General features: G+C 43.5%; 1 long non-coding RNA gene across 1 annotated transcript; it reads right to left on the bottom strand.

Moving 5' to 3' along the window:
• Nucleotides 1–5294: 5294 nt before the first annotated feature.
• LOC138949957 (uncharacterized) lies at nucleotides 5295–11236 on the bottom strand. The gene is made up of 3 exons (XR_011450467.1): nucleotides 10169–11236; nucleotides 9091–9255; nucleotides 5295–7780 (listed from the first exon to the last, which is right to left on the bottom strand). It is a non-coding gene; the product is annotated as an uncharacterized lncRNA (long non-coding RNA).
• Nucleotides 11237–11792: the final 556 nt, after the last annotated feature.

Raw genomic sequence — 11792 nt, forward strand, 5'->3', positions numbered from 1 at the left:
TCAGGTTCACACACTGTCTAAGCGTGTTTCGTGCAGGTTACACACACCTCAGGTTCACACACTGTCTAAGCGTGTTTCGTGCAGGTCACACACACCTCAGGTTCACACACTGTCCAAGCGTGTTTCGTGCAGGTCACACACACCTCAGGTTCACACACTGTCTCAGCGTGTTTCGTGCAGGTTACACACACCTCAGGTTCACACACTGTCCAAGCGTGTTTCGTGCAGGTCACACACACCTCAGGTTCACACACTGTCTAAGCGTGTTTCGTGCAGGTTACACACACCTCAGGTTCACACACTGTCTAAGCGTGTTTCGTGCAGGTTACACACACCTCAGGTTCACACACTGTCTAAGCGTGTTTCGTGCAGGTCACACACACCTCAGGTTCACACACTGTCTAAGCGTGTTTCGTGCAGGTTACACACACCTCAGGTTCACACACTGTCTAAGCGTGTTTCGTGCAGGTCACACACACCTCAGGTTCACACACTGTCTAAGCGTGTTTCGTGCAGGTTACACACACCTCAGGTTCACACACTGTCTAAGCGTGTTTCGTGCAGGTCACACACACCTCAGGTTCACACACTGTCTAAGCGTGTTTCGTGCAGGTCACACACACCTCAGGTTCATACACTGTCTAAGCGTGTTTCGTGCAGGTTACACACACCTCAGGTTCACACACTGTCTAAGCGTGTTTCGTGCAGGTTACACACACCTCAGGTTCACACACTGTCTAAGCGTGTTTCGTGCAGGTCACACACACCTCAGGTTCACACACTGTCTAAGCGTGTTTCGTGCAGGTTACACACACCTCAGGTTCACACACTGTCCAAGCGTGTTTCGTGCAGGTTACACACACCTCAGGTTCACACACTGTCTAAGCGTGTTTCGTGCAGGTCACACACACCTCAGGTTCACACACTGTCTAAGCGTGTTTCGTGCAGGTCACACACACCTCAGGTTCACACACTGTCTAAGCGTGTTTCGTGCAGGTTACACACACCTCAGGTTCACACACTGTCTAAGCGTGTTTCGTGCAGGTTACACACACCTCAGGTTCACACACTGTCTAAGCGTGTTTCGTGCAGGTCACACACACCTCAGGTTCACACACTGTCCAAGCGTGTTTCGTGCAGGTCACACACACCTCAGGTTCACACACTGTCTAAGCGTGTTTCGTGCAGGTTACACACACCTCAGGTTCATACACTGTCTAAGCGTGTTTCGTGCAGGTTACACACACCTCAGGTTCACACACTGTCGAAGCGTGTTTCGTGCATGTCACACACACCTCAGGTTCACACACTGTCGAAGCGTGTTTCGTGCATGTCACACACACCTCAGGTTCACACACTGTCCAAGCGTGTTTCGTGCATGTCACACACACCTCAGGTTCACACACTGTCCAAGCGTGTTTCGTGCATGTCACACACACCTCAGGTTCACACACTGTCCAAGCGTGTTTCGTGCATGTCACACACACCTCAGGTTCACACACTGTCCAAGCGTGTTTCGTGCATGTCACACACACCTCAGGTTCACACACTGTCCAAGCGTGTTTCGTGCATGTCACACACACCTCAGGTTCACACACTGTCCAAGCGTGTTTCGTGCATGTCACACACACCTCAGGTTCACACACTGTCCAAGCGTGTTTCGTGCATGTCACACACACCTCAGGTTCACACACTGTCCAAGCGTGTTTCGTGCATGTCACACACACCTCAGGTTCACACACTGTCCAAGCGTGTTTCGTGCAGGTCACACACACCTCCGGTTCACACACTGTCCAAGCGTGTTTCGTGCATGTCACACACACCTCAGGTTCACACACTGTCCAAGCGTGTTTCGTGCATGTCACACACACCTCAGGTTCACACACTGTCCAAGCGTGTTTCGTGCAGGTCACACACACCTCAGGTTCACACACTGTCCAAGCGTGTTTCGTGCATGTCACACACACCTCAGGTTCACACACTGTCTAAGCGTGTTTCGTGCAGGTTACACACACCTCAGGTTCATACACTGTCTAAGCGTGTTTCGTGCAGGTTACACACACCTCAGGTTCATACACTGTCTAAGCGTGTTTCGTGCAGGTTACACACACCTCAGGTTCATACACTGTCCAAGCGTGTTTCGTGCATGTCACACACACCTCAGGTTCACACACTGTCCAAGCGTGTTTCGTGCATGTCACACACACCTCAGGTTCACACACTGTCCAAGCGTGTTTCGTGCATGTCACACACACCTCAGGTTCACACACTGTCCAAGCGTGTTTCGTGCAGGTCACACACACCTCAGGTTCACACACTGTCCAAGCGTGTTTCGTGCATGTCACACACACCTCAGGTTCACACACTGTCCAAGCGTGTTTCGTGCATGTCACACACACCTCAGGTTCACACACTGTCCAAGCGTGTTTCGTGCAGGTCACACACACCTCAGGTTCACACACTGTCCAAGCGTGTTTCGTGCATGTCACACACACCTCAGGTTCACACACTGTCTAAGCGTGTTTCGTGCAGGTTACACACACCTCAGGTTCATACACTGTCTAAGCGTGTTTCGTGCAGGTTACACACACCTCAGGTTCATACACTGTCTAAGCGTGTTTCGTGCATGTCACACACACCTCAGGTTCACACACTGTCTAAGCGTGTTTCGTGCAGGTTACACACACCTCAGGTTCATACACTGTCTAAGCGTGTTTCGTGCAGGTTACACACACCTCAGGTTCACACACTGTCTAAGCGTGTTTCGTGCAGGTTACACACACCTCAGGTTCACACACTGTCTAAGCGTGTTTCGTGCAGGTTACACACACCTCAGGTTCACACACTGTCTAAGCGTGTTTCGTGCAGGTTACACACACCTCAGGTTCACACACTGTCCAAGCGTGTTTCGTGCATGTCACACACACCTCAGGTTCACACACTGTCTAAGCGTGTTTCGTGCAGGTTACACACACCTCAGGTTCACACACTGTCTAAGCGTGTTTCGTGCAGGTCACACACACCTCAGGTTCACACACTGTCCAAGCGTGTTTCGTGCAGGTTACACACACCTCAGGTTCACACACTGTCCCAGCGTGTTTCGTGCAGGTTACACACACCTCAGGTTCACACACTGTCCAAGCGTGTTTCGTGCAGGTCACACACACCTCAGGTTCACACACTGTCCAAGCGTGTTTCGTGCAGGTTACACACACCTCAGGTTCACACACTGTCCCAGCGTGTTTCGTGCAGGTTACACACACCTCAGGTTCACACACTGTCCAAGCGTGTTTCGTGCAGGTCACACACACCTCAGGTTCACACACTGTCCAAGCGTGTTTCGTGCATGTCACACACACCTCAGGTTCACACACTGTCCCAGCGTGTTTCGTGCAGGTTACACACACCTCAGGTTCACACACTGTCCAAGCGTGTTTCGTGCAGGTCACACACACCTCAGGTTCACACACTGTCCAAGCGTGTTTCGTGCAGGTCACACACACCTCAGGTTCACACACTGTCCAAGCGTGTTTCGTGCAGGTCACACACACCTCAGGTTCACACACTGTCCCAGCGTGTTTCGTGCAGGTTACACACACCTCAGGTTCACACACTGTCCAAGCGTGTTTCGTGCAGGTCACACACACCTCAGGTTCACACACTGTCTAAGCGTGTTTCGTGCAGGTCACACACACCTCAGGTTCATACACTGTCTAAGCGTGTTTCGTGCAGGTTACACACACCTCAGGTTCACACACTGTCTAAGCGTGTTTCGTGCAGGTTACACACACCTCAGGTTCACACACTGTCTAAGCGTGTTTCGTGCAGGTCACACACACCTCAGGTTCACACACTGTCTAAGCGTGTTTCGTGCAGGTTACACACACCTCAGGTTCACACACTGTCCAAGCGTGTTTCGTGCAGGTTACACACACCTCAGGTTCACACACTGTCTAAGCGTGTTTCGTGCAGGTCACACACACCTCAGGTTCACACACTGTCTAAGCGTGTTTCGTGCAGGTTACACACACCTCAGGTTCACACACTGTCTAAGCGTGTTTCGTGCAGGTTACACACACCTCAGGTTCACACACTGTCTAAGCGTGTTTCGTGCAGGTTACACACACCTCAGGTTCACACACTGTCTAAGCGTGTTTCGTGCAGGTTACACACACCTCAGGTTCACACACTGTCTAAGCGTGTTTCGTGCAGGTCACACACACCTCAGGTTCACACACTGTCCAAGCGTGTTTCGTGCAGGTCACACACACCTCAGGTTCACACACTGTCTCAGCGTGTTTCGTGCAGGTTACACACACCTCAGGTTCACACACTGTCCAAGCGTGTTTCGTGCAGGTCACACACACCTCAGGTTCACACACTGTCTAAGCGTGTTTCGTGCAGGTTACACACACCTCAGGTTCACACACTGTCTAAGCGTGTTTCGTGCAGGTTACACACACCTCAGGTTCACACACTGTCTAAGCGTGTTTCGTGCAGGTCACACACACCTCAGGTTCACACACTGTCTAAGCGTGTTTCGTGCAGGTTACACACACCTCAGGTTCACACACTGTCTAAGCGTGTTTCGTGCAGGTCACACACACCTCAGGTTCACACACTGTCTAAGCGTGTTTCGTGCAGGTTACACACACCTCAGGTTCACACACTGTCTAAGCGTGTTTCGTGCAGGTCACACACACCTCAGGTTCACACACTGTCTAACCCAGCCAGCAAAATTTTGCGCAGCGAATGCGTGTCGCAGTCGCCAAACTCTGCGTAACAACTGCACTGGACGCATGCGTAACGCGCGCGATTTTGCAAAGCGAAATACATGCGTGACACACTCGTTTTCCCTCAGATTACGCAGACCATACGCACCTCCAGCGCACGCTTATTTGACACCAAGACAAATTCGCACTCTCCACGCAGACGTCACGATTGCTTTACGCATTCTCACGCTATTAACGCGCTCTCCACGCAGACGACACGATTGCTTTACGCATTTAACGCGCTCTTGACGCAGATGTCCTGATCATCTTACGCACTCTCCACGCAGATGTCACGAATTATTGACGCATTCTCAGGCATTACGCGCTTTTTACGCTCTCTTCACGCAGATGTCACAATTGCTGTACGCATTCTCACGCATTTGACGCACTCTCCACGCAGATGTCACAATTGCTTTACGCATTCTCACGCATTTGACGCACTCTCCACGCAGATGTCACGATTGACCTACACAATTTTACGCAGACCACACAACCGCTTTACGCACTCACAAACAAATAATGGGCAGTGCACAACATTGTATTGATCCAGAAAGACAAAGGTCAAGCGTGCAGGTTCGATAACAGAGATGATCATAATTATGTACAAGTTCTAAAACAAAAATGCAGTCAAATAAATTGATTAAAACAAAGGAGAGATTTGAATCTCGCTTATTGCCATTGTGACTTCCAGGTTTTAATTTCACTGCATTTTGACATACCAGCAGCACGGAAACAAAAATGATCAAAATACTATTCAAAGCAGAATTCAAATTGGCAGAACAAAGAATAAATAGAACAAAACCCTGATAGTCATCATCGATACGCCGTAGTACATGCAGTGAAGAATCCAGTATAACTTATAAGAGAGAATTTTGATGTACACTCGTCACTATATCACATTGATGTAAACAAATAAATAAATAATTGGCACAGCCTAGGCATAGGCAGCAGTGAGTTGTATCAACATGTTTGAATACAGAACAGCAACAAAAAGAGAAAAAAAGTTCTACAAGCCAGCTAATAGTTGAACTTCAGATTACTAATGATATCACAAACAAACACTTAGTTAATGCCCATTCTCCAGGGATCGAAATCCAGTCAATGTACACCAAACTAGGATAACACATACATTTAGAATCTATCACGACTGCATAAAACATTGGTATGCAATTCACAAAGCAAGGAACTTGAAACATGAACATTGACATTAAACATACATATGTGCCCCACACACATTTCGGACAAGGCAGCTGAACGAAATTCAGATGTGGATGGAGCACAAAATAATTAGATGGGGCGGCGTGAAAGCATACTGGGACAAGGAACAAGCAAGAGAAAGAGGATAAGAAGATAAAAGGAAGAACAAACCGAAGAATAAGAAAGAAAAAAACCAAATAAGAGAAGGAGAGAGAAAAAAAAAAGGAAAACAAAAAAAAAGGAAAAAAAAGGGAGACAATCATATGAATGTGTACCATTTAAATAAAAGAAATTAAAAAATTACTTTTAAAAAGGAGACATTTCAGGTTTTGATTTGAAGTGTGTTAACATATTCACATATACCAGTAACTTTGCATGGAAAAAAAAAGTTCACAATGATTTGAAGCAAATTCAAATGCCAGAGAAAAAACAGAACAAAACCCTGATGTCATCATTGATAATCAGTGGTACGTTCAGTGAAGAAAAAACAATTGACACAACCTAGACATGGGCAGCAGTGAGTTATCAAGTTTCACTACACAAAAGTAACAACTACAATAATGAAACAAAAGGTAAAATGCCAGCTAATAGTCAAAATTCAGAACAATGATATCAAAAAGAAACACTTATTCAATGCCCCTTCTCCACTGATATGTATAAGCACACCAACATGACATAAACTCATAAATTTAAAAAAAAAACATGACATAAAACTCATAAATTAAAAAAAACTTATCAGACTGCGTAAAACATAGGTTTGCCATCTCAAAATGGATGTAAAACACGCAGCTTACTCACAAAATGATAGACAAGTCTCCAGCGGCAAGCTGCGCAGCAGACAAAATAAGGTGGCGAGGATCAATATAATTGAAATGCATTTTTTTTGCTGTTTCGGAGAGAACTTTGCTTCATTTACCTTACACTGCCTGCATTCAAGGGCTAAATTTTTATCAGGTGCACCAAGACTTACATCTATAGAAATCCAATCATAACGGTTTTAACAGCAAAAAAAAAAAAAGTATATTTCTAGTCTCGGTTCTAAATTCTCAACTCAACTCCAAAAAATAATAAAGAACAACAAAAACCCGCATCATGCATTGTCTCCTTCAAGCTGCCTAGGTTGTTTGCGTTCGACTCCCATAAATGACAAGGAATTGTTAAAACCTTTTCTTTCTATTTGTTCACTTTTTGTTTTCTTCTTTTCTGAACTCTTTATACTTGTATTTTATTCATTTTAATTTAGCCTGAAGGTTTGAGTCGTGTATTAAAAATCGAATATAGTGTGTAAGTGCCCTTGAACAGCTTTTCCAGAATCATGTATTCTATATTTTTAGTATGGGATACCCACAAGAAAAGTTCAAATGCATCTATGCGTCTCCACTGATAGTAATGGTAGTTGAGCACTTCCAGTTTAGTCTTCTGTCGTTCTGACACAACCTAAAAGGGTACATCATGTCTGAACATCATCTGTAGAAGAGTGTGAAGTTTAAAGCTTAGCTTAAATAATGTCCAACAAAACCCCAGACTCTTCTGTACATTACCCATCAGCCACACAGACCTGAACTGTGAAATACAATTACTCACTAGCAATTTCTCAGGCGAGTCAAATCTTACATTCATCAAATTTTTGCAACTAGCATTGTAAATAAGCCTACAGAGATTACAAAGTTCAATTACTGCAAACCAAATCATGAAGGCTCTTCCATGGCCTGTTGTCTCTTTCTTTTATCACAGGCTTCCAAAAACCAGTCTTGAACGGCCGTCTTCAAGGTCTTGACCTGTGGCACCCGTACAGCTTCACGGAACAGCCTCTGCATGACAAAACAAAAAATAACATGAACTTAGATCATCAAACAACTATCACTGATTTGAGAAAAGTCTCAAGTTTATTTCCTGACGCCTGTAAACTTGCTAAAAATCATACAGACACACAAACTTGCATACACACCATACGCTTTTACAACACACCAACTATACTTGAGTTAGGAAATTACAACACATTGTAATCCTTGTAGAAGAGAAGTAAAAAAAAATACCTACCCTAATATTTGTTTTAACCCTTTCGCTGCCAATCAAAACTTGGGTATGTGCATTCCTGACTGCCAGGGAATATTGGAGTTTGGGGTGTAATAATTCACACAAAAATCTAGCTTCAAACTGGCAGTAGGTAGGTAAGTAAAACCTATGTTGTTTTTAAAGGAAATTGAACCAAGAATCTGTTTTTAGTGTCTAATCATGGAAATGATAATTAGTTTGGCTTATAATGATGTTTAAATATGAACTTTTGAAAAATAAGCCCGGCGCATCTTCCGGTGCCTGTGGATCAAACACAGGTGGCTGTTTTGCTCGCTCCAAGAAAGGATTATAATCACTGTCATCTACCTGTTTCCAACGAATTGTCCGAAAGAAGATCTCCCCCTTCCCCTGTCAGTATCCATAATCATTTGCACCGCCTGTAGCGTCAGTCCGGCTTTGTTTTTCCCTACTAGGGCCCGGTCGACAGTCACCGTTAGCCATTTTGACGAGTCGAGATTTCTCTCCCATACCCTGTCGACAAGGCCGAAAATAGCCTTCAAACGCAAAACCGCGTCACCATTTATGTTTATTCATGAGAATGAGGTATCCTACCAAACCATTGGCTGCTATTTGTGTGTCAGCAGTGACGTAGCATTTCTGGAAAATCCCGGAACGGAGAAGACGGGTTTACCCGTTCTAAGGCGCTGCGGCTGCACAAGCGCATGACTGGTATACCCGTCATAAGTGGTTAAAGTTACCTTTACTATGACTTTTTCTTTGGGGGCCTTCGGAAATTCATAATACATGTACTGTGACGTGCAGACGCATATGTGACGACATCATACCGTTTGCTAACATCCTTATTTCGTATGTAGTCGAAAATCCATGACACTGACAAATGAGCTCAGGAACTTGGCTTCTAGCAATTTAATGTTAAGCGTAAAAGCTTTGACAACTATCATTCACATGTGAAACATGGCAAATTTAAAATTGATTCCAAAGAACAAAATTTGAGACAGAAATAACTTGTTGTTTTGTAGACATGGATTTTATCTTCTTCCTAAAAGGACCAGGATGATTTTACAAATTATGAAAAACAACTCACTGTCGATGGCTTTTAGTCGCAGCGTACACCATGGTCTCTTTCCCTGCCCTCCCCCAGAGCCCCCTGTCAGCAACCGTGTAGCCTATGGAACACCTTCGTCATCACAGCATCAGTAGTCGTCTTTAGTTCATGTCCACCAACCACACCGAGCTCATGGTCATGGATCTGAAACAAACAAAACAAGCCAACTGAATTCCAAAAATCAAATATTCAGACAGCTCTTCTTCACATACAAACAATTCAATCTGGAAGCATCATACTGTCACCTGGAGCAAAAAATCGCACTTGCTTAAAAAAAAAAAGTTTTCAGAAGAGCAAATGGTGATTGAGTGTAGCACTAGCATTGTCATAAAATGTAATCACACACCTCAGGTGACCTGCATCAATCATTCAATACTATCTCACAAACCTTCATTTGGAAAGCACAAACATAGTTAGAAGAGAGCGTCAACCGTGATACTATTCAGTGTGGACAATTTTTTTCTGACACATAATCCGATGCCTACACAAAGTGAGAATCAGAACTCACAAGAAGGCACTGTTGCATGTTTGTGATTATTTGCTTGAGTGTAGCACTTGCAATTTTGAACTTGAGGAAACAGCGTAGCAATTTCTGTTACATCCCTGAAAACCTAGCAGATGGCAGCTCTGGCCACAGAGCAATATTTGCATTATTTCTCACAGATGCAATGATCACAGAAAACAAAGTGGTGCATGCATTTTCCGCACCCCACATGAGAAAAAGAGGCCCATCATTGTGCGTACCCATAAGCATAGTTTTATCATCAAAATGTGTTGGTTAAATTCACAAATGTGACCAATACGCATAAACCTTGCATGAATTCCCAGGATAATGGGAAACTGGTCATGACTGAGAACTGATGAACAGTTAAGATACACCCGTGAACCGTGATGACATCTGGCATCCTCCAAAAAGCACACACTCAAGGTAACATTTAAAGCCTAAAGAGCGTCTAACAATAACATGTCACTCTCACAAGATCTTGCTACAGTTATCTGGGGAAAATAGCACAGGCATGACTGGTCTGCTTCAACAATAGCATTCAAAGCCACCTACCAGTGATCACTCCTTCGACAGATCCATCATGTGCCTTCAACATCTTCCACACTCAACAGTAAAAAGATGACTCCATCGAACAGTAGCACAGGCTCTGGCTCCACCATGATTCTTTGGCAACCAATTACTAAATTAGTCGCATCAGGTCCATCTGCTCCTGTAGAACCTTCTCCAGCAGCAAGAACTGATGTTTATCTTGCCGCTCTGCTCTGCTCGTAGTCTTGTGTCCGCTGAATGGAAGAAAAGAAGAACAAAAAGTCATTTACATGAAGCAATACATATTTTAGACAATCTGTCGGCCTGAAAAGAAACCATCAGCACTAAAAAACAATCTGAGCAAATGTTCAAAGTAAACGTGACATCTCTATATTTTTGAATTCAGGAGAAGATGAGGAATATATATATTGCAATCAATTTTTAAAGGGGCATACAGAGTGGCATTTGATGGGGTAAAAAGATGTAGGGACTCAGCAGTTGGAGATGAAAATTTTTGTGTGTATTTACTTCAAGCAGATTTTTTTTTTTTTTTTTTTAGACAGAAGAACAAACACACACTAAAAATCCTTGTTTAAAGTTGAACTGACCTTAACTTTTCCTCCAAACACTAGAACTTTTTGTATTCATTCAAAAATATTCATCAAAAAGGTTAAATTTTAAATTCAATTTTGCAGACTTTGGATGAAAAGTTACTCTTCTCTGGCATCCCGCGGACACAGTTCACACTTTCTCATCAATGAGATGCCTGTGTTAATTAAAAACAAACATCAATAAAACTATTAATCAGTCTAGTTTTCTCTTGTTTTCATCTTATGAACATTCTAAATGTTAGACTAACTTATTGTCTTGTACAGAATAACAACTGTGTGAATGGTGCTATACTGAATGAAAGAGTGTGACATGAAGTTCTTGTACATCATTGTAAAGAGTGTGAATGACGTTTTAGTTTAGATGTCAAGCGCTTAGAGCAAGCCTTTTTAACGAAAGTTTTTGATTTAGCGCTATATAAATGTTCTTATTATTATTATTATTATTATTATTATTAAAATAAAATAAAAATTTAAATATAAAAATGAAATCGACCAACCGCCCCCACCCGATTTTTTTTCCCTTTGCTGGAAACAATACATTTGTTTCACTAAAACAGTAAAAGAGATCAGCTGAATTTGTTTGACACATCTGGTTATAACTAAAAGAACAAGAAGAGCAAACGCTCGATCGAGTCACTTTCGCAGTTCTGAATATTATATGAGGCATCAGATGGACAGGAAGAAATTGCTATTCACAACACAATGAGTCACGTTCACATAAAATTTGAGCCCGGTCACTTTTATAGTTTCCGAGAAAAGCCCAACGTTAAGTTGTGTGTTGCCGAACAGAAAAGGCTAGTTATCTCCCTTGTTTTTCTGATAACGTTCGTAAAAGGCTACAGATGTAAATACTTTGATGTAAAGAATAATCCTACAAAGTTTCAATCACATCCGATGAACTTTGTCAAAGATATAAAATGTCTAATTTTTCCTTTGACGCTGACCTGTGACCTTGAAAAAGGTCAAAGGTCAACGAAACCATCGTTAAAGTGTAGAGGTCATTGGAGGTCACGACTAAACAAAATATGAGCCCGATC

The sequence above is a fragment of the Littorina saxatilis genome, linkage group LG1 (assembly GCF_037325665.1).
Source record: "Littorina saxatilis isolate snail1 linkage group LG1, US_GU_Lsax_2.0, whole genome shotgun sequence".
NCBI lineage: Eukaryota > Metazoa > Mollusca > Gastropoda > Littorinimorpha > Littorinidae > Littorina > Littorina saxatilis.